Raw genomic sequence first — 24296 nt, forward strand, 5'->3', positions numbered from 1 at the left:
TCCATCCATTCAGACCCCACCAAGATGCCCCACCCCTCCCTCTATACCAATTCCATAATGCCCCATCCTCCCTACACATAGCAAGATGCCCCTTCCCCTTGCAACAGATGCCCATGTGCCGATCCTGAATCACACGCAGATAGCCCCAGCCAACCCCCTCTAAAACCACCCATCCTAGTATGCCCCAGACCAATGTTCCCCATCCTCTTCTTCCAGACCCACTCCAATATGCGGCCATCCCTCCCAGACCAATGTCCCCGTCCCTCGCATCAAACCCAAACCAATGTGCCCAGCCCCCACATCAATGTGCCACAAGACTAACACCAATGTGCCCCTATGCATTGCAGGCCCCACCAAGATGCCACCATCCCTCCATTCACACAGCAAGATGCCCCCATCCTGCCCTCCAGACCTACACCTAGATGAACCACCCCCCAGTCCCACAATGTGCCCCCATCCAAAGCCACACAAAGATGCCCCTCCCAACCCACACCTAGATGACCCATGCCACCCTCCAGACCCACTGTGCCCCATCTCTCCCTCCGGAAACATACCCATGTGCCCCATCCCTCCCCCAGACCCACACCAATGTGCCCCATCCCACCAGACCTACTACACCAGCGTGCCCTATCCAACCATTCAGGCCCCACCAAGATGCCCCATCCCTCCCTCTAGTCTAGACCAATACCATAATGCCCCATCCTCCCTCTATAGCAAGCTGCCCCTTCCCCTTGCAACAGATGCTCAGCCCCAGTCGACCCCTCTAAAACCATCCATCCCAAACACACCCGCATGAAAGATTAAATTACTCTATTAGCCCCCTTTGGTCAGTTAAACACCACCATCCAGTCTCCCTGTTACCTTTCTTAGCCCTCCAAACCTTTCATGATGAATAGCTCAACGTGATTTTTAAAATAAATGTAATTTCCCGCTTCCCGGTATCTCGGAAGAAAATGCTAATTGAATTTGCAGCCAGCCAAGAGCACACGGATTGCAGCTGCCCCTGCAGCCTGGCAGCCAGAGCCTTGCCCAGACAAGACGAAGTCTGACGCTCCAGGATCTCGTAGAAACGTTCTCGGTATTCAAAATAAAATGTCCACCCCAACCACTACAAGCCAAAGGCATCAGTGCACTTGCACGGCACCAGCAGCCGCTTCCTGCTGCATCCCAAGCACTGAAAGTGCCCCGGAACCGCTTCATTGCTCCGGCGGAAATCATACGGATGACATCACAGAGCACGTGAGGAAGAGTGGGCAGGCCGTTGCTATGGTCCTTTTCTCGGATGGGAACTAGTCGCTATCTTGCGGGTAAGTGCTGGTTGGTGTTCTCGCAAGGACGCTGTTCAACGGCTGTTGGGGAGTTGGGGAGGGGGTGGCATCAAAGGTATGGTATAGGACATGCGCTTGAGGTGAGAATGTCCCTTTAGGGGTGCGGCGTTGTTTCTTCCCCACTGAGCCAGCATGTTCTCGTAACATCGTTCTTTCTTGGCACCTAGCTGTGGGGATTTCCCAAGAACACCGTTTGCCTAGTCACAGCGTGTCATCCTCTCTGCTATAGCACACAATTCATTGTTCTAGTAGGAAGCAGCGGAACCTACCCGAATCATTAACCTCTTCCTGGTTAGGGCATCTTGACTAGATTTTATGTGTACAGTTTTCTTCTCCTGACAGTGTCCTCCTTCTTAGTTTTTTTCTCTGGGTGACTTGTGTCCGTATATTTGAAGATTTGCACCTACGTCATTTTGCATGTCAGCTATAGCTCCCCGTTTCTTTGTTGTAGCTTAGCTATATAAAGTATTAGTCTGCGTTCCAGATTCTCTACCATCATTTTCTAATTGGTGACTGTAGAATCCCCACACTGAATACCACCTATGTTACACTGAGTAGGTTTTAGCATTTCGGAAAGCTAATTGCTTCTTCGTTGTGGTTAAAAAGATTAGAAAAGATACAGAACTTTTTCTCTGACAATGTCGAACTTGTAATCCAAAACAGACATTCTTCCCTAAAATGACCAGTCAAATTCCGCCAAACAATGTTTTGGGGTTTATTGACCTGCGCCTAGTGTGTAAAAATAAAATCTTTTTTTTTACCTCATAAGGTATCTTATTTAGTAAATAAATGGTCCGTTGGTTAAGTTTCATAGATTTAGGGGGACTAAAGGCGGGTGGGGAACTAACTCCAGAAATGAATTTATTTTCAGTGGGATGTTATTTCCAAACATTGGTGGACACCTAGATGAAAGGGGCGAGGGGCTTGAGACCTGTTATGTGTTTTGGCAATATTAACCTGTCCCATGGGAGAAAGAAAGCCAGCGGTTGACTCGGTTAAACAGATAACTGGGGCAGCCAATGGCAGGGACAGGGGAGGATAAAAGAAGGCAGTGTGACCTGGGGAGTGTGGTTTGGTTGGGTGAGGTCAAGGGAGGAGAAGGCAGACACAGATGTTGGGTGGAGGAAGGATGGTGCAGTGGAGCGTAGAAAACTAGTAGCCACTTAACTACAGGAGTGGGCACAGCCTACAATGATTCCTTATGGGAATTCAGGATGAACATACTCGCCTTTAGCACTTCAGGGGTTAAAATCGTGGTGCAAGGTGAGTTATTCGTTGATGAGAAAAGGTGGTATGGTATTGGAGATCAGAATCCTGCAAGTGTGCTCTTCAACCCTTCCTGGACTTACATTGCCCCGAGATCCTGTACTGGGTCTCTCAGCAACCACAAAACCAAAGAAGTGACCCTTGCTCTCCCTAGGTTTCTGGAGTGCTTTTGCGCAGGTTTGGGTACCCCTGTTGCCGTTCGAGCTGTTGCAGAAAAATTGCCGGAGTAATCTACGACCTCCATGCTCGACCGCTGCCATATCTCAGAGTTGTGCTCGATGCCGAACTTCTGCTGTCTCCTCATCTGAGACCAGCTGCGTTTTCTAGTGTCAACTCGATACGGCAGCCTGGCCACCAGTTTCTTCAAGCGCCAAGCAATTGCAGCACTCTGTACAGTGTGGAGCCAGCCAAGCTCAGTAGCTGCTGAAGGCCAGTCTCCACTTCTCTGTACCGAAGGCTGACAAGTCTTTGAGCTCTGCCAACTCAACATCACCTGCTGTGTTATCAATCCATTACCGCTGCGGTATAGCCCTGCATGGTTGAACCTGGTGCTGCCGCCCCTCCATCCCACTCTCCGACTGGACACCGGCTGGTGCCAGGAGTGCCCAGACTTCTAATTCCATCCTGAAAAACCTGGCGGAACACTTTGGAGCGCCAACGACAAAAACCTAAGAGGCCCTGTCCCCCCTGTCCACCTTAAATGACCATAGTGTCTTTTAATCCCTCTTTCTTTACCTTTTTGAGAACATATCCTTGAATGTTAACTATTTGTTTTGTTTGTTTGTTTATTTATTAATATAGCGCACCAGACCCAGGGGTATTCGAGCTCGAAGGGAATAAGAGGATTGTTCAACTTAGGTTACAGGTTAAAACATAGGGGTACAGCTACGGTTAAAATGCTGTAGGCATGTGAAGTCAGGAGTCACAAAGTATATACAGTTCATTTACAATAAGACAGAGGTAACATATAAGTAAGGCAGAACAGATGTATAGAATATACATGAGATCCTAGATGTCAGTAAGGTGAGGTTAGGTATCATGTTCTTTTAGCCGTTGGATCAGATTAGATCTGAATTGCCGGTAGGGGAGATCTTCCCTTAGGGCAGGAGGAAGGGAGTTCCAATATTGTGCTGCTTTGACAGCGAAGCTACTTCACCCCCAGATTTAGTGAGTTTGAATCTGGGTACTAGTAAAAGGTTAGAGTTGGCTTTTCTTAAGGGGCGAGAGGCTGTTTGTCTAGTGAATCTGTCTATAAGATATTGCGGGGCTGCTTGGTTAAGGCATTTATGTGTAAGGGAAGCTGTTTTAAGGAGGATTTTGTCTTTTGTGAATAGCCAGTTAGTAGATCTCCTGAGGTCTGCGATGTGGCCGTTTTTAGGGAAGTTTAGGGCGGCTCTCAGGACGTTGTTTTGAAGTGTCTGTTTTTTGTCGGTGATGTTTGTTGCTGCCTATGTAGAGGGCATTGCAATAATCAAGTTTCGACAGGATTAGTGCTCTTGCTAGTGTGACGCAGTTAGTAGGAGAGAGGAAAGGCTTGGCTGCTCTAATTAACTTGCAGGAGTAGGAGGTGGCTGAGGCCATGGCACGCACTCGTTTACCGAAGGAAAGCGTGGAGTTTATGTAGAAGCCCAGGGTTTTGACTACTTTGGCCACCGTAATGATGTTGTTGTCAATTATGAAGGAGTCATAATTAGGGCCTAGATTTTTGATGTTGGAGGGGGTGCCTAGGATGAGGAGTTCCGTTTTGTCATCATTCAGGCATAGACCGTGAGAAGCCATCCATGTCTGGATGATGAGGTAGATTCTATTTACAAAGCCCAAATCCTTGTCATAATCTCCCGTCAACGGGATGAGGATCTGTGTATCGTCTGCATAATTAGTGTAGGTGATACCTAGACCGTCTAGATCATCGAAAAGGGGCTTCGTGAAAATATTGTAAAGGGTAGGGGATACGCACGATCCTTGGGGTACGCTGCATGAAATGGGTGCGGGGTCTGCAGCTGCTAGAGGAGAGAAGACTCGCGTTGTCCTATTGTCTAAGAAGGACTGGATCCATGCGACAGCTTCATGGGAGAAGCGGGCTGCCGTGACCAGGGGATTGCAGAGTATTGCATGGTCTACCAAATCAAATGCGGCAGAGAGCTCGAGGAGTAGTAGGAGTGATGTTGTGCCTTTGTCTCTTAGTGTATCTATTTGGGCCTTGAGGTCTAGGAGTGCAGTCTCCGTCCCGTGCTGTGGTCTGAAGCCGTACGGTCGAACTCCTAGGAGATGGTTAAGTTCCAGGTGGTGCTGAATTTGTAGATAAGCTACTTTGTCTAGGATTTTCAATAAGAACGATACAGTGGTTATGGGGCGGTAATTTGTTGGGATGGAGGGGTCCAGGGTTTGCTTTTTGAGGAGGCGGAGGACCCAGGAATTTTTCAGGTTGTTGGGTATGGTGCCTAACATGAAAGAAGCGTTTATGAGTTTAGTGATGAAGGGTGAGAGTTCACGGGCGGCGTCTTTTATGATTTGGGCTGGACATGTGTCGCCCTGGCAGTTGGAAGGTTTGAGAGTGAGGATGACTTTCTCGACTTCTTTTGTGGAGACTTTACGAAAGTAGAAGGGTGGGATGTCTAGTGAGGTTGGGGAAAGGGTGGATTTCAGAGTTGGTAGTGAATTCATGTTAGCCTTGGAGGTGGCAATATTTGGGACAGTTATGGAGGCTTTTGTGTTGTTGATCTTAGTCTGAAGCATTGTTATCTTGTTGGCTAGGGAGTTTTGAATGCTTGTGCACCAATTCCTATCCTTGAGGCAGGAGTCGGGAGCTTGGATGAGGGATTCTACCTCCTTTAGGATGGCGAACAATTCTTTGGTGTTGGATTTGGCTTGGGTGATGCGGGTGTTGTAGGATGTTTGTTTCGCAAGGACGATTTCTTTTTTGTAAAGGGTAGCTAGTTTCTTCACATTATTTTTATTAGTGTCTGAGGGGTCTGATCTCTAGGTTTTCTCGCTGAGGCGCTTCTTTTGTCTGATGTCTTTCAGTAGGGGTGTGAACCAGGTATTTAGGTGTTGACGGGGTTTGCTCTTCCTAATTTTTAGAGGTGCGATAGTATCCAGGGAGGCAAGCATCACTTCATTGTATTTTTCTACCATAGAGGCTGGGACAGACTGATCAGAGATGGCGTTTAAGGTAGGGAGAATGAGGGGGATAAGATTCTCAGTGGTAATGTTTTTTTTATTTCTAGTGGGTGCGGTGGGGGCTAGGATGCTATTATTCATGGGTGTGGTGGCTTCTAGGGTGAAGGATACCATGTAGTGGTCGGACCATAGCTGAGGCATTATAGAGGTAATAGTGATTGGTCAGTTATATCGAGGGTCCTACCTTTGATGTGGGTAGGATCTGTAACCTTTTGGGTAAATCCTAGTTCCTCAAGAGTGCTGTTGATTTGTAGGGCAATACGGGTCACATAAGTCATTGAATCCAAGGTTGAAGTCACATAGGATGAGACATTGAGTAGAATTTTTTAAATTGTTGTATAGTAAGTTCATGAGGTCTTCCTCAAAGGAACCTAAGGGGCCTGGAGGTCGGTATATGAGGTGGATGGTGATGGTTTGATTGTTGGCTATGGTCAGTTTAGCTGTGAGGAATTCACAGGAGTTGGTATTGTGGGGTGGGGAGAGTCTGAGGGCTAGGTTATTTTTGACGATTATGGCAAGGTCGCCACCTCTAGACTTAGTGCGATCCATGCATATAAGGGTATATTTATCTGGGGTGGCTAACATAATGGCTGGTCCTGCTGTGGGATGAAGCCAGGATTCTGTGATGGCCAGGAGATCTAAGTTCTCATTTTGGATTATGTCCGCTATTTCAGTTGCATGGGCTACCATAGAACGGGCGTTTATTAGGGCGCCTTTTATTCCAGGTAGGGTGGGTGGGGCTGAGGGAGGCTGGCATTTGTGTTGGCATTTAGGGGGAGAGGTGGATTCGCTGAAGATACGACTGTTGAGTTGTAGTCGGTGTTGCCCTATGTTGTATGTATGTGATGGAGTGTTGGTGGTGTGGCTGTGTGCCTATTGTGATTAGGAGCAAGTTGGCCCTTAGATGAAGGTTCATAGATTCTAGGGAGTCTGGCGCATAGTTTAAGGTTTCGCTGTTGAAGGCTACAAGGTTTAGTGGCCATGTTGGCTTGTTCCTGCGGTGTCCTATCATGAGGTAGTTGGTTCTGTTGCTGGGTTAGGTTCATATTCTGAAGGGTGGTCAGATAGAGGATAGTTCTGAGTAGAATTGTGTAGAATAGTGGTAGATGCATAGTGTGCTAGTGTAGGTAGCTTACAGAGCTGGCAGCCTAAATGCAGCTTTGATGGTGCAAGCGGAGATAGGTAGGCGCTGTCATAGCTATTGGGCGTATAAACAACCTAAATGCAAGTTTGCTAATGTGGGCAAGAGTGGGTGAGTATTGACTTGTAACTGGTGGGCATATACAAGCGACCTAGATGCAGTTTAGCTAAAAACAGGCAAGAATAGGTAGATTGGTAGCTATTGGACAATTACCGGCAGCCTAGATGCAGTTTTACTAAAGCAGGCATGGGTAGGTGGGCTGGTGGCTAGTGAACAGATACGGCCACCTAAATGCAATTTAGCTAGGACAGGCATGTATGGGTAGGTAAGGGTTACAGGCAGCCCAGATACAATTTTACTAGCACAGGCTATCTAGATCCAGTATTGCTGAAGCAAGCATCTAGATACGGTTTTACTAAAAACAGGCAACCTGAGTGTAATTATGCTGGAACAGGTAGCCTAGATGCAATTTTGCTCAAAACTCAAAACTTTGCTATCTAGATGCAATTTTGCTGACACAGGCAGCCTAAATACAGTTTACTAAAATAGGCTAACTAGATGCAATTTTACTAAAGGCAGATGCAATTTTATCTAGATACAATTTAGCTGACACAGGCAGCCTAAATACAACTTACTAAAGTGGGCCACCTAGATGCAATTTTACTGAAAGCAGGCTGTCTAGATACAATTTTGCTGACACAGGCAACCTAAATACAGTTTACTAAAATGGGCTATCTAGATGCAATTTTACTAAATACAGATGCAATTTTATCTAGATACAATTTTGCTGACACAGGCTGCCTAAGTACGGGTTTTTACTTGGGCAGGCAGGAGTAAATGGGCCAGTTGTTAGTGGATGAGTAGATAGTCCGTCTAAAACGGAGTCTCAGAACATGCAAGAAAGGCTAATGGGTGTTTGTGGTCAACTTAAGTAAACATATGCTGAGGCAGGCAGGAATAACTGTTATGCATCCAAGCGCAGATTCGTTAGTACAGGAAGGGTCCGCAAGGGAGAAACGCATGTTCGCGGGTGCTTTTAATAGCGTTATCTGCAATAGATTTTCCTACGGGGCTGTAAATGGCATAACTGGTCGGGGGAGACAGGCTTATCAGTAACGGCCGTGCATGTTTAGGGAAGTACTCGTTTTTGCGTGCTAACTGCAATGCAAAGGTCAGTAGTGTCGCGAGCACCTTAAAGCAGTGGTCATACAGCCCTCGAAAAGTAGTAGCTGAAGTATTTTGCCTAACCACCCCTGCTTATTGTTTTATTAACGTTCCTATTTTTGTAGTATCTTGATTGGATATGTCTTTATTTTGGATCCACTGTACTAAGCTGTTTGGGTTGCTACTGTTATTAGATCGCATCCCTCCTGCAGCTATGGCCTGCTCTCATCCTTCGCTACCAAGATGCGAAGGAGGTGCATCTTGGTTGCACCTGCTTCACTTTTATGATTGGGATCACTGCTGGTTTAGTAGTAGGGTGGGGGCTGAGAAAGCGGTTCAGTCACTACTCATCCCTGTACTTCTGCAGAGCAGTAGCATTTCATCCCATGCATGTTCTAGCAATTTGTTTGTGCCACTCCATACCAGCAAAGGATAATCAAGGTATTGCATCCTGTGAACAACATATATTTCAATTTGGCTGGGACCCATGCAATGTTCTCCACCTACCAGGGAGTAATTTCAAGTTGCAAGCTACTTGCCCCTCCAGGTTCCCACAGTAAACAATTCTGTACTGGCCAAGCACATTTTGAGCCCTGCTCCCACCACCCCATATACAGATTTGCAAATGTTTTGGCAAAGAAGGTACCTGTGACTGTATCATGCTTTTGCTGAACCATTTAACTTTCAAAAAGAAACATTGCTAGTCAAACAGGAAAGAAGCATTTTAATGATAATTTGCTTTCAGCTCTGATTTCTTATCAGAGGACGTTTACATGCCAGCACTATTATAACATGCTTAATACCGGAGAGGTTTCTAAGAGCGAGACCGGGATTTGAACCTGTGTTGCTATGCGTTGTCTTGCTATCCTTCCATCCCCAACTCATGTCATTAAACCCTGGAAATGCATATGTTAGTTTGAGTTCACCCTTCCAAGTGTGTGTGTGTTTGTATGTATATGTGTATATATATATATATATATATATATATATATATATATATATAAAATGATGAAGGCGGCGAAACGCATTACGTGCAGCCTCTGCTGCGGATGCTATTGTGTTTAATTAATAAACTACCTTTTAATGAATAAACTACCTTTTTTACTTTCCTGTGTTTGGGGCTTCTTACGAGACAGAGCACGAGTGCAGACACGCTGTGTGTGTGTGTGTGTGTGTGTGTGTGTGCCCGCGTGTATGTGTGTGTATGTGTATATATATATATATATATATATATATATATGTGTGTATGTATATATATATATATATATATATATATATATTAGTGTTAAGATGCCCTAAATTATGGCTCAAAAGCAAAAAAAGAACTCGAGAAACTTGCCAGTTCTGGTTACTAAAGCAACCACAACCAGGGCCATTTCAAGCACTTTTGGGACCCAGGTCACAGACACTATTCCCTCCACCGTACCAGAGAAATGAAGTACTCCAGAATATATGGTCATGCCCAATCCCCCCTGCCCCCTTTGTCACGAGCATAACCCATAGCTTGAAATGCTGACTTGCAGCGTTCAAAGTAAGCAGGAGTTCTCCCTTTCAGTCACCTTACCCTCTGCTGTAGACGGAATAATAAACCACATTTCAAGGGCAACGTTAGCAGTCCACGACAAGATTACACGTGGTCTAGTATAGGCAGAACAATCTTTATCAATAGCAGTATCACCGAAGGTCTAAAGGCTTAAGTATAAATGCAGGACACTGATTGTATGAAAAAGGAGCACCTAATCCAGCATAGAAAGAGGACTTAGATTGAGCACATTTGTATTCTGTAAGGTAGTTAATCATGGAAACAGGAGACCAATTAGAAGCTACAAGTACTAGCATGGTTAGCAGATGCAATTTAGAAGCTACTAAGAAAGTGTATTTATCCAGATAGACTGAGATTAGAAGAGGTTATTGGTTTCAACTTCAAGTAGTTTTGCCATTCAAGAGCAAAGCAACCACTAGCTGTAGTGTACAACGTATGTTATTTACATTTATATAGCGCCTTATATATCATTGGGATGACCTCAAAGCGCTTGTGGGTTGAACGCCCTTGGGGGCCGTAGTCCAGGCAGTCAAGTGAGAAGGGTAGAAAACAGTGCATGGGTGCACTTACTATGTGTGCAGCCAGTGTGATTTGTGTGATGGTGGCTACACCCTAACACTAGGTGTGTTGGTAGTGAGAGATCAGTCGAATGTAGTCAGTCAGGTGGTTTGTCTCTGACACTGCATTCTGGCGGCATTAGGCCTGTGTAGGATGTTTGTGTGCAGCTAGGCCGATAAGTGTATTTTTTTTTTTCTTCTCCATGGGGTATAGCTGTGTTCTAACAGGTTGTTGGATAGCTCGTATGTGTGCAGCTAGGCCAAAAATTGATAGATGGATATAGCTGCACTCTATTGTTTGTTGGTGTAAAGTGGAGAGTGAGCATAGTGGTGGGAGAGGCGAGTGTCTGAAGTGGATGATTTACTCTTAAGAGCCTACTGTTCCTGGTTACTTTCTGGGTCTGGATGAGCTGGCAGCGGTCATCCTCATGTTTCGCTGTAGTGATACTCTGAGATCGATTCACAGGTCGGACCGGAGTAAGTTAGGATTTGCACGTCAGAGGGTCATTATTCTTAGGCTCGGCACTATGTGTCAGGGAGGCCATTTTCCTAGTCCCTGGTTGTAGTGTATGGTGGGTTACAAGGTAGGTCTTGGCAGGATACTGGTTATAGGTCAGGAGCTAATGGGTATGATCAACTTGATGGAATGAGAGGCTGCTAGGCCTGTGTGGTAGAATTGGGAAGCAGAGTCAGCAGATGCATATCCTAGAGCTTGCAGGACATTAAGGCTGCCAACTGTTGCATTACAGTTCTTAATTCCGCCTTGATGTCGTATTGGTCAGTTTCTGTGGTCTCTTCCCTCAGTATCCCTAGGAATACTTGTTGGCTGGATGTAATTGCTTTCAAATTTAATAGCATTGAACTCATGATTGTAGATTTTGGTGGGTTTCAGTGACCCTAGACGGCCCTAATCATGGTTTACTGAAAAAGCCAGGTTTTTAGAGTTTTACGGAAGGCCATGCAGTCTTGGTTGTGTCGAATGAGAGGAGGGAGTGAGTTCCACAGAGTTGGAGCCAAGGTTGAGTAGGCGGACCCTCTAATCCTGGTTGAATTGGAGGCTGGAATCACTAGTAAGAGGGCAGTGCTTGACCTTAGAGTGCGAGATGGGTGGTAGGGTGTAACCTTCTCTTGTAGGTATGCTGGGCCGGTCTTGTGCACTGCTCGGTGGGTAATGGGTAGGATTTTGAAAGTGGCCCTTTGTCCCACAGGGAGCCAGCCAGTGAAGGGTGTGAAGAGCGGGGGAGACGTGATCCCTGTGTTCCAAAGCAAGAAGGAATCTAGCAGCAGTGTTTTGGGCTCTTTGGAGTTTAAGTTGGTATTCCGGAGCATCCAGGTATAAGTAGTTGGCATAATCTACTCTCGACATATCAATGGACATAATAGCGAAAAGTCTGTTGGGGTAGGTGAGGTAACGGAAAATGCGTCTTAGGAGTTTGAGGTGGTAGTGACAGGATTTTGATATGTTATTGATCTGATGTGATAGAGTGAAGCCCGAATCCATAGTGCAGCCAAGGGTTTTGCCTATTTCGAAGTTGGGATCCCAAGGGAGCGGGGCCATTGGAGTGGTTGCGGGAGAAGGGCAGTGTTGCCGCACACCATGATCTCCGTTTTTTTATCTGGGCTCTGAAGGAGGTGGTTTCTTGCCATCCATCGGTCAATATCTCTGAGGCAAGCTTCTAGGTCGGGTTGTGGGTTGATGCTTGTTTTGGGAATTTTCAGGATAATTTGGGTATCGTCAGTGTAGTTGTAGCAGGTGAGGTTGTGCGCGCGAATGATCCCTGCTAGAGTGGTCAGATAGAAGTTGAAAAGGAGAGCAAAGGCAGGCGCCTTGTGGTTCTCCAGTGTTCACAATTGAGAGAAAATGGTAGAGGTAAGTGATTTGTTTCCTGTCGTTGAGGAACGAGGCAATCCATCCGAGTGCTGAGCCTCGGCTTCCTAGAGAGTGGAGTCGGTCAAGGAGGATAGAATGGTTAACGGTGTCACAGGCTGCTGACAAATCAAGGATAACAGTGCTGCACAACCCTGAGTCTGCTGATAACTTGAGATCATCCCAGATCGAGATCAGGGTGGTTTCTGTTCCATGACGTGGCCTGAAGCCTGATTGAGCGGGTCGAGTAGGCTGTTTGGTTGAGCTGAGAGTATGCAGTGCAGTCTGAGTTTCGCTAAGAATCAGGTGTTGGAAATTGACTTCTAATTCTTAGGCTCAAAGGGGTCGAGAGATGTCTTTTCAAAACATGCAAGAGTTGAGGGAGTCATTTAGCATGGACCTTGCTTGTTCGCCTGCACATGTGGAGGAGAATATTTCTTTCAGAAGAGAGGCTGGACAGGGGCCAAAGGGGGAGGGGGGTCTGGAGGATCTGCTGATAGATAGTGTTAAGGATTTCAATCAGGCGATGCACATCTTAGTCTCGGCCTAGTATGCAGCACGCAATTGAAATGCTTATGTTTTTATGTTAGTTTCAATATTGAGATGGTACACCACTCATATCACACCCCCTTTTCAAATACCCCGGGTCACTATAGACCATGAACCAGGCTGGTTGATAAAATGTAATATTTATTTATTTTCAAAAGAATCTTTAACCCTTTAAGTGCCATGGGTATTTCTCCCCAGTGCCACAGCCTTTTTTGGTGATTTCGGTATGTGGCCATTCAATGGCTTGTAAGTTTTTTGTTACATGAGATATCTCGGCCAAATTTGGCTCCTTTTTTTCCCCACATGTAGGTGGTCGTAACGCCACCCAGGAATCCTAGGTTGCTGCAGGGGGGTGAGAGAAAATAACCAAAAAGGGGGAACATTTTGGGTTTTTTCAAAAAAGGCCAATAAACTGATGTACAAAGTAGCCTGTGTTTTTTTCCTTGTAAGAGCTAGGAACGAATGGTTTGCTGTGCTGAATTCCCCATTTTCCTGGCTTTCAAGAACAGGTTGAGTGGAAACGGAAAAAAAATATTTTGATGTGGTTATCAACCATTTTGTGAGAGGTAGGCGATTTTGGCCATTTTTGCCAATTGGACATGCATGGACGGAATGGAAGAAAAGGGTAGGAAAGCCGATTTGGAGGACAGAAAGGCATATATTTCTGAAAAGTAGACAAAATTCCAAGTTTAGGAAGGGGTGATTTGCGTAGGTCAGGCAACAACTAGGTAGGGGAAACTGCCATAGATTGGGGGAAAAGCGGGAAAATGACCGAAAAAAATGTATGTGCTGGACATGGTTGGCTTGGTACGGCAATGGCTTCTATGCATTTTGAGAAAAGCAATGCTCCGCTACATTCCCCCGACTCTTGCAGTTAGGCGAGCACACATTTTTTGTAGTGTTTTACAAAACAAGCAATACCACAAGCCAAACACTGAGCCATGGTACACAGGAGTTTTACGCTCACAACCTGAACAGACGCACTTAGCATGTGTAAATCGGGAAAACCAATGTGGTGAGGAACGGCAAGCACACATTTTTTGAAAGAGCACAGGCAGACCTTTTCAATGGTAGGTGACTTGTGCAGGATACGAAAGTGTATGGTGCCTAAAGCAGCGACTAAATGTAGGTCACATTTGGGAAATGAAAGGGTTGTGTGACAAAGGGCACCAGCAAATGGGTCAAAACGTTATAAGAACCACACAAACACAACACATGTATTACCGTCCCGCGTTCCCACAGGTGTCCCGATGAACACGGTACCTCACATGTGTGGGTGCACCTACCTGGCCGCCAAGGGGAAAGCCTAAAACACAAGTAACCCCAAGTCTGTTTTCAGACTGGAATTTCAGACGCTCTGCCGACCGGCACAACATACAGATTTAGGCCTGGGGTGTTGCAGCCACCAAAAAAAACAGTCCCCCATGCATTTCCGAAAAGAAGACACACGTGGGAATCCGCAGAGGTATGACTTGCGCCAATCGGGCCAGAAATTATTACCCATAATCCCCGGGAAAGTCCGAAATTTGGCAAAAAAACCACCAGACATTTCCCTTTGGTCACCCACTGAAACACGTCGCCAGCACCACATGGCCTACCGTCCGCGTTCCCACAGGTGTCCCAATGAAAGGCAGACCTAGTATGCGTGGGTGTCGTACCTGAGTGAGAATGGGTACATCATTTGCACATCAGGTGGTCTTTAGTGCTCCCAGTACATAGGAAAGTGCTGTCAGTAAGCCCCTTCACAGGCACCTTTGCTCACACTTCTCATACATTAACGTCACAATGCAGTCGGACAAGCAAGGTGGGATTTAGCACACGGACAGGCCTCCAGGCTTAGCACAAGGAGGAACGTCCTTGTGAGCAGTGATGCCACGGCAAGGCACCCACCGTATCACTGGCCATTCATACACCTTTCGTGTCTGCAGTCAGTGGGCATCCATGTCAGCAGTCACACCTCTACCAAATCACTTGCGCCAGAGCAAGTGTATCTGCACACTTGTCCCATGTGTCCGTGTGCTCACAATGCAACCGTGTCTCCAGGCAACATCTTTCACATCATTTTCCAGCAATTGCACATCAACTGTCCGCATTCAAATGGCATGTGCCAACAATCGTATCTGCACACTGATAGCAAGTGCAGATTGGCTCCCTTGGCTACCTGGCCTACAGGTGCTGTCTCTCACACCAACATCAAGTATGTCCATAGCAAGATTTTTACAGCACTCATATATGCAACCTTACCCAAACTAAGCTAACACCCTCTAACATGCTACTCATTTCTGCAGTGCTGCTAAACCTCACTCAGACACCAATCGTATCCAAGTCATTCCTACAGAAGACATTTCAGCTACACCACACATACCACAAGTTACAGTAAAACAATAAAGTGGGCAGGGTGGTACGAGGTACGCAAGACACTGCCGCCATGTAGGTGTCCAAGTACCACTTTTATGACACTTCGACCTCAAGGGAGGGAGCCAAAGTGGCGTGTACTATTTCTAAAATACACCTCTTGAGTGGAGGGAGCAGCACTAGCAATGCTTGTGAAGGCACGCTAAATGAACTGACGTGAGGTGAAATGCTGTTGCATTTTCATTGATGGTACACCTCCAGTGCAGGGGGCAGGAGTGCCATTCCTTTGTAAGAGGTGCACGAAATCAGAGTCCAATGGTTCCTTTCAAGGGATGATGGCCATTTCTGGAAATTAGTCCATCTCCTAGTACTTTTCCTTTGTATGATACAAAAGGAAACAAGGCTGTAGGCAGTGGCCTGGATTGGAAGGGCATTGGGGACAGTACACCCGAGTATCCTTCCTCACTCCTTGTTTACTACACACCTTACATCTTCTGTAAGGGAGTGTCTTCATTGCTGTGGCAGGAACAAAATCAGCAAAGTGTCAATCTTGCAATTTCGCCACATCTTCTACCTCTGAAACGGAGGGAATTTCTACATGGACCATATTCAGCGATTGAACAATTTTGTTTCAAAGTTCAATAAGGACAGTTTGTTTTGTGGAGTAGCTGCACGGTACACCAAATAAGCATTGTACGCTGCTATATGCATAATGCGTGTGGCTAACTTTTTGTACCAGAAGCGCAACTTGCGTTCAGCCTTGTATGACTCAAGCACTTGGTCGGCTTTATCTACTCCACCCATGTACTTGTTGTAGTCCAGAATGCAGTTGGGCTTCCACACTTGCTGAGTGTGCCCGCGCTCAGTGACTGCTGAAGTACTTTCATCATGAATAGTACTCGGCATGTACACATCCCTTTTGTGGCAGAATTTTACTGCCAACAGTTCATCCCACCGCAATGCCATACATTCTCCCTTGGCCAACTTCTTGCACACAAGTTTTCTGGGGAAGCCTTTGCGGTTACAGCGCATTGTACCGCATGCCAGTGTGTCCACATTGAACAATTCCCTGAACAGTGGAATTCTGTTGTAGAAATTGTCCACATACAAATGGTGACCCTTGTGGAGCCATGGTGTGAGAAGATCCCAAACAATCTTCCCAGTTGTCGCTAAATGGGTTAGGCAGCCCAGAGGGTTTAGGGTAGAGTCTTTCCCAGTGTAGACTCTCATGTTGCAGACATACCCAGTTGTACTTTCACACAACATGTAAAACTTGATCCCATATCGTGCTCTCTTGCTAGGAATGAATTGCTTGAACACTAGCCGGCCTTTGTACAACATCAATGACTCATCAATGGATATGTTCTGGCTAGGAACATACACCTCCGCAAATCGCTGAGTCAAGTACTTCAGAAATGGCTGAAGTTTGAACAGCCTATCAAAGTTTGGGTCTGTTCTGGGTAATGCTGCCGAGTTGTCATTGAAATGCAACATATGTAGCAGTGCTTGAAAGCGATTCCTACTCATTGTAGCTGGAAAAAAGGCGGTTGCATGAACCGCTACAGTAGACCAGTACATTGAGACAGCCGGCTTCGGCGATATTCCCATGTTCAGAATGAGACCCCAAAATTTTCTCATCTCAAGATCGGTTGTTGGAACCCATGCTTGTGCTCTGGAATGGGGTTTCAGAGTGGGACCCCTTGACCTCAAGAACTGTGCAGCATACAAATTTGTTTGCTGAACCATATCTGCAATTAACCCATCATCAACAAAAAGGTTGAAAAAGTCAATAGGCTGATACCCATCTGTATTTACTGTGCACCCTGATATTCTAGTGAAAGGGGGCACAACAGGCTGAGCCATTGCTGGAGGCACCCACTGTGACTCATCATCCATGACAGGAACTGGCACATGCCTTGCACGTCCTGCTTGTCCCCTCCTCCTTACAGGTTTCCTGCGTGTGGGAAGGGTGGGAATAGGTGCATGTACTCTTTCCACCTCTTCGTCATCAGATGATGAGCAGGAAGAACTACCATCCACTGAGATATCACTTCCCCAATCACTTTCATGCTGACCCTCAGAAGCTGTACCTGTTTCAGATTCCATATCCACCTCTGTGCCATGCTCTGAGCCAGATTCCATCAGTGCAGCTAACGCCTCTGCACCAGACAGTGATCGTCGCCGAGAAGCCATGACTACTGTCACTATGGAACCCTTCACTGCCCAAAGAACAGAGAAAGAATGAAACAATAACTGTGTGCTTCTCAAAGTGTGGAACCTAGTAGAGTAAGTGCTATGCAATGCCACAAACCCACACCACACAAGGACGCCAAAATGTCCAAACTCTGATCACAAACTGCAGCAGCCCTCTGCAATATGACATACTCTGAGCACGCTACAAAAAACGGAGTACAATTTTGCAAACACTCATGTGAAATGCTAAGGACCAGCTCACTGCTTACTTACAAGTGGGTAGACAGCTACAACACACCTGCACCTAAAACAAAGACAACAAAAAATGTAAGGAAGATGTCCTCTTCCACTATATATTACAGAAATACAAGTGTGGGGACGAGGATTGCACCCACAGTACCAATTCAGAGACAACCATGTAACGTATTAGTGATTGGGTGAGTTGAAAATGCAGAGGCGATCAAAACTCAGACAGGGAACAAAAGGAAAGTACATGCCAGACCCTTCCAGATAATTGCTGGCACACTTTTCACAGAAAACCCTGCTCATTCACATAGGGTTCAGTGTTGGAAAGGGAAAGGTCACAAGGACGGAACTACTGCAAGGGCAAGCAAGTGCAATTAGGCTGTTGAAAGTGGTGATGGTTTTCAAACAAATAAGCAGCACCGACATACTGAATACATTCACATGCCATGAACACAAAGCAATTGCTAGGAAGTTGGAGTCTCACTGTCAACAAATGTACTTACATGTTTATTACACTTACACAATCAAGTAAGTCCATCAGTTATTGGCCTCCCCCCGCCACATATCGTCTGGGCAAAGGTGAGGATGTCCACAATAAACAGCTCCATGCCTTTTTTAGAAAGGTGCACCCCGTCTCGGTGAAGCATCACTTCACCTTTTATGAATTCATGATGGATTGTTTTAATTCTTTCATTCCCCTTTGTTAGTCTTGCCAGCTCTCCATTCAGTTTCCTCACCGAGGAGTTGATGGCCCTTGCATTCCCTGGAGTTCTCCAATCCCTCCTGGGAATCATCTGGGACCAGGCAACCACAGTGTTTGGAAAACACTGTGGAATCCATTCGAGTTCCACCATGAGCAACTCCCGTACCCCTTTCCGTCCCACAGATGGCAATTCATTTCCTCCCAGGTGCACCACTATAGGTTGGGGGGGGGGGACATCTCCTTTTGCCTGGCCATCGCTGATGGCTCCTCCGGGTTGGTGAAGGCGCATCCCTCCAACCCCAAACCAATGGACATCGAGGCCATCCCTTCCAGCCCCAGATGCGGTTGGCCCTCGGAAAAGTCGGGCAGCCCTTTTGATGAAAGAGTGGCCGCTAATCCACACAATCCTCATCCTCACTAGGAAATGGAAACGGGAAAACACCCATAAATATGGCCATACATACAGTTCACCAATAAGCACAACTGTTGCTTGAACACATGGCTCTTGCAACAATCGTAGACACACACTTTCCCCCAATCTGACATGCACTTCTCATGTGAGATTACAGTAGGTGCTTACAGAATTGGCACATTCTTCTCTGGGAAAGAGGTGAAGAACACTCTGTCACTGTGTGCCAATGACACAGTTCTGCTGTCACAATGGCAATCGGTGAAAGTGTCTGCTCCTTTGGGCCACCAATTGGACTGCACAGTGGTAAGGTGACTTGCACATGCTGCGACGTTTACTTTGGCAGGGTGACTATTCTGACAGAGGAAATGAACTCCACAGCTCGTGTGCTTTGTATGCTCTCTAAATATAGGCACCCTGAAAGAATGTGCACCATTCATCACAAATGGATGCCATTTCGGACACTTTCATTGTGAGAGCTTCGGCCACAGCTCCAGCACCACTGGTGAACTTGGGGGGAGTCGACCAACAAGGCAGAGAGGCGGCCAGAGTCACACACATCAACCACAACCATCCTACATCTTTGCCTGCCCAACGCTACAGCTTTCCTCTCCAGGAAGGGATGGGGACCCTGCCGGGGCTCCCTGCAACCACTGCTGAACTTGGGGGACAAAAGACCCACATGGGAGACGGACGCCCAAGGCCAGTGACATCACCCCCTGACTGTCCTGCCCCTCTGGCTACCCTGCGCTACAGCTTTGCCCCCTGTGAAAGGATGGAGACTCTAGCGGGTCACACTGGGACCACTCCTGGACTTGGACGACAGAAGTGGTGACCATTGCAATAAAAGGAATGAGCTCGGTACCACGTGGGCATTGCATGCTCAGAAGAAATGACCATCTGCCTTACTACTGCAAACATTTTTGTGACACTGTTGCTAGTTGTCATTACCACATTTGTATTTCTGCAAAGCAACCACCTTCCTCTATGCAAGCCACAACCATCATTGCCCCCAGGACCTCCCCACTACCCATTCCTACCCATACCACTGACACTGCAGCCACAGGTCCTCCCACCACAGTAACCATCCACCTCCACATTACAATGGATATCTACAAAAGTAATATATGCAGTACTTACATCAGACAGCCAAAGCTTGCCAGGAGCCACAACTTCAAATTACATTCAGTACTTAGCCTACCAATAACGCATCTAAACTGTCTTGGGGGTTTCTGCTAACTTTTCGATTTCTACCACCCGATACATGGCACATCCCAGTCATCTACCACCACGGAAGGCTACACTGCACACTGATAGGAAATGGAATTAAGACGAATAGGCGTATGGCTACCCCCAGCACAAAAAAAAAACCTTGTAAAGATAGCTATGTGGCAAACTGACCTCCCAGGGGAACAGCACTGTTCAGCTGCTCTGGGGGGAAATGTGTGTCCTACATCGGCAACTGTGTCCCTGGCCACCCCAATACCTCCCCAGAGCACCCAATCCCGTTCACACCACCAACACTACAGGCCCAGTTCCCACCCACCCGAGTAGCAATCCGTCCCCCGCGTAATATACAATGTTCCCATAATCAAAAGTCAATACTTACATAACAAGGGAGAAGCTTGAACTGCACAAGACCTGTAAAGGGAATAAAGGAACACATACATTATCCGTGTCAGCCCAGCCAAACACCAAACCACCCAGACAGGCCCCCCATTGCATGGGGCAGTAGTGTTTACCCACCTTGGGGGAGGATGGGCAGCCTACAATTTTGTATTTTTTTTTGTTTACCCAAGTTCGCTTGGCGCAGATGGCCACATTAGTGTGCCAATCTGCCCCCAGGGTGACCAAACTCTACTGCCCCATCTATTGGGGGTCCTGCCCCACCTTTTGTGGTGGCCCTCTTCTCCACGACCCCAAATGGGGTGGGGGAGAAGAGGGCCACCACAAAAGGTGGGGCAGGACCCCCAATAGATGGGGCAGTAGGGTTTGGTCTCCCTGGGGGCAGATTGCCACACTAATGTGGCCATCTGCGCCAAGCGAACTTGGGTAAACAAAAAAAAATACAAAATCGTAGGCTGCTTTTTAGGGGGGGCTGAGGGGCACCCTAAATTGGCAGTGAATGTTCTACTGTAACGGGGGGTGGCCCTCCCCCCCCCACCCCACCCCACCCCGCCCCAAATGGCGGGTCACACCTCATGAATCCCTCCCTGGCGTCAGATAGGGGAGGCCCCACCTCATGCATCCCTCCCAGGGGTCAGATGCCCCTTCCTAGGAGCAGATATCTGCCCCCAGGGAGGGTTGCATGAGGTGGGGCCCTCCTTTTGGGGTGGGGGGTGAGGGCCACCCCCTGTTGCAGTACAACATTTGCCGGCAATGTAGGGTGCCCCTCAGCCCCCCCTAAAATATAGCCTACGATGTTGTGTTATTTTCTTTGTTTACCAAACTTTGCTTGGCGCAGATGGGCACATTAGTGTGCCCATCTGCCCCCAGGGTGCCCAAACCCTACTGCCCCATCTATTGGGGAGCCTGTCCCACCATTTGTGGTGGCCCTCTCCTCACCCACACCGAACGGAGGGGGGGGGGGGTGCACATCATGCAGCCCTTCCTAGGAGGTTCAGGGAGGGCTGCATGAGGTGTCCCCCCCAGCCATTTGCGGTGGGGGTGAGAGGGCCACCACAAAAGGTGGGGCAGGCCCCCCCAATAGATGGGGCAGTATGGTTTGGGCACCCTGGGGGGCAGATTGGCACACTAATGTGGCCATCTGCGCTAAGCGAACTTGGGTAAACAAAAAAAATACAAAATTGTAGGCTGCATTTTAGGGGGGGCTGAGGGCAACCCTAAATTGGCAGCGAATGTTGTACTGCAACGGGGGGTGGCACTCGCCCCCCCACCCGAAATGGAAGTCCCCACCTCATGCATCCCTCCCTGGGGTCAGATGCCCCTCCCTAGGAGCAGATATCTGCCCCCAGGGAGGGTTACAAGGGGTGCCCCCTTTCTACTTCGGTTGGGGGGGGGCACCCCCCTTTTCATTCAGTAAAAAATCCATGGTGGCTAGTGGCCCCCCACCCCTATCCCCACACCCTTTTCCCATCATTTCATTTTGTTTTTTACATTCCCTGGGGGCAGATGGTCAGCCATCTGCCCCAGGGTTCACATGCATGTGCCCCCATGCTTTGGGGGCCAGGAGGGGGGAGAGGTCTGTTTACTTGAAGCAGCCCCTTCCCCCCCCAACTCGCAAACGGATCCATGGTGGTTTAGTGGGTTGCTGGTCATGGATCGAGCGCTCTCCGCTGATCCGTGACCATCAATGCCTCATATATGTGGTGTCCTTGGAAAGGGGAGAACCTCCCGTTTCCAAGGACACCACTTTTTGCCATATCCTTGGTGGTCTAGTGGGCCCCAGGGCCCCAAACCCCCTCCCACCTCCCCCCTTCCCTTGATTTTTTTTCTTTTCTTTTTTTTTTCCTTTTCACCCCTGGGGCAGTGATCATCTGCCCCCAGGGGTCTCTGGCGCTGTGGCCCCATGCTTTGGGGCCACGGGGGGAAGGTGGCTGCTTACCTAGTAAGCAGCCCCCACTCCCCCCCGCGCCACAAACGGATCTGTATTGATCCGGTGACATTGCTGCCCGCGGATCGCGCGCCCTGCGCCCGATCTGCGGGCAGCAATGCCACACAATGGGTATCGTTGGAAAGGGGAGAATCTCCCCTTTCCAACAATACCCGCCTCGATCTCCGGCTTGAAATGCAGCCGGAGATCGAAGCGGAGCAAGAAGGGCTCTTACCTTCTCTCTTCACCGCAACAGCCGAAAATGGCTGCTGCGGTGAATTTACTTTACGCACGCCTACGTGAAACTGAAGGTAATCCAGCCCCCTGGCAGTGAGGGGAGACCACCCCCTCACATAGCCCGGGGGTTGGATTACAGTTTTGCTCGATCCCTGCTTTGCAGGGATCGAGCAAAGCAGAGTGCCAAAACCGACGAGCCGGCTCGTCAGTGGCAACCTGTAGCGCTTTCCACTGACGAGCCGGCTCGTTGGTGCCACTTAAAGGGTTAATATGGGGCAGCAATCACCAATGGGGTGATAATAACAATAGGAATATAAGCAATGCACTTAGTTTAACCTTCTATTGACCCATCTACAAAACACCAGGGAATAGGAGCACTTTTTGATTTTGGGTAAGATAGCACTTGAGTTAGAATTTCCCCCTGAAGTGTTCCCTCAACCCACACATAATTCTGAGTGGATAAACAGAAGCAGCAGGCAATCACTGTTTTAGTTTTTGGATTCTGGACAGTCAGCGTTCTGGTCACTACACACACGGATCTGGTCTAACAAAGGACAGCCGGGCAAAATCAGCGGGACAGGATCTGCTGGGCAGGGACTGGTTACCGGGTAGCACTTCTGGACTGGCAATTCTGTTCACTGGATAATATGTCATCAGGGTAGCAGGATGGCAGCAGCGTGCAGTGAGTGGCAGGAAGCCAAGCTGGATCAGGATACCAAAAGTACCACAGTTTCCCCTTGTTAATGGGAAATTTAGTGGTTTTCAGAATTTGAGGCCTTGCTTGAGCAGGAGCAGCAATGCTTTGGTTTTGCAGTGCACCCTGGAGTAGGAGCAGCAATGCTTGGCCTTGTAGTTGGGATCTGGAGTCTGGATAGATGGAACAGGAACGGGGCGCTGGAAATCAGGAAGAGTGTGTATGTAGAGTCTTGTCAGGGACCCTTATTTATAATGCCTAGTGACATCATCCAAGTATGACTGGGGCAGGCTTGACTAAACACACCCCTAACAAAGGGATTGGACAAGGGTGCTAGTCTCCGCCTTGCTCTCAGTGTGATGCTGGAAATGCATCGGAGGGACAGGGCCTCCGTATCCTTGTCCTTTACTGCTTTTTATCGTGTGTTCTGTCATGTTTTCCGCGCAGGAGTTCATGTGGGACTCCTGGTGGTGCAGCTCTCTTTTTTCTTTTGGTTTGGTGAACGGACCCGTGGGATACCCTTATGGCACTCAACAAGGTCAAAGGGGACTACTTATGGGTATCTCAACTGTGTATTACCCAAAACCGTTTTCACACTGGGGAGGACACAGTTATATCGAGTGAGGAAGAGTTTGCCAAAAAGCCTAGTTAGCTAATTGAGCTTTCCAAATAGTCTCTTGTGCACATGTGTTGTGCTAAAAGACACATGCTCTGCCGCATAGGTTGTTGCATGTGTTAGCTGTCATCCAGATGAAAAATGAACATTAGTTTTATTAGGTTTTCTCTGGATGAACAGGTGCAGGTTAAAGTTGAAACAGCAATGAAGAATTTTTCTTCAGCTTTATTCTCTCTGAAGATAGTTACAGGGAAGACCCCTGAATATTTAGGCAAGGGGTCCTAAATCCGAACGAGCATAACCTGTGTAGTTCATGTTGTGCACTAGGTGTGGTCGTTCTCTAGCCGACCAGTTTCTGTGGAACAAATTAGTGGGCCACATTCATCAGGGCTTCGCAAGGCATCTGGGTATGTGCCTGCTGGGAATCACGTCTGTATCTCTTCAAAAACACTCCCTGTAGAGGTGACAAGGAGGGAGGGGAGAGAGATTGGGCACAGGTAAATATCTAGTGCTATGTCCAAAGATTGTCTCGAAACACTACATTGGTATATAATGAGGGGAGAAGGCTTACCCGCTCCGTGTGGACTGGTAACTTAGCACGGTGGGTGAGACGGCCCGGAACCTGTGGGCCAAGAGACAATGAGTACTGTCAATAGTGATGCCTAAGTGCATCGTTTCGGAAAAGCAACAGGTAG

At 47.6% G+C, this 24296-nt stretch overlaps 1 protein-coding gene across 8 annotated transcripts in view; it reads left to right on the top strand.

Annotated features, from left to right (window-relative positions):
- The first annotated feature begins 1216 nt into the window (after positions 1-1216).
- The window catches only part of TRAF2 (TNF receptor associated factor 2), a 1562837-nt gene continuing 1539757 nt past the window's right edge, over positions 1217-24296 (top strand). For 6 of the 8 annotated variants that reach the window (XM_069609762.1, XM_069609766.1, XM_069609767.1 and 3 more), the window contains exon 1: positions 1222-1307. The gene's annotated coding sequence lies outside the window, so the exon portion shown is untranslated. Of the gene's footprint in view, positions 1308-24296 lie in introns of all 8 variants that reach the window. The other 2 variants (XM_069609765.1, XM_069609764.1) reach the window with 2 other exon arrangements.

This window comes from Ambystoma mexicanum, chromosome 8 (genome assembly GCF_040938575.1).
Source record: "Ambystoma mexicanum isolate Mex_15411 chromosome 8, UKY_AmexF1_1, whole genome shotgun sequence".
NCBI classification, from domain to species: domain Eukaryota; kingdom Metazoa; phylum Chordata; class Amphibia; order Caudata; family Ambystomatidae; genus Ambystoma; species Ambystoma mexicanum.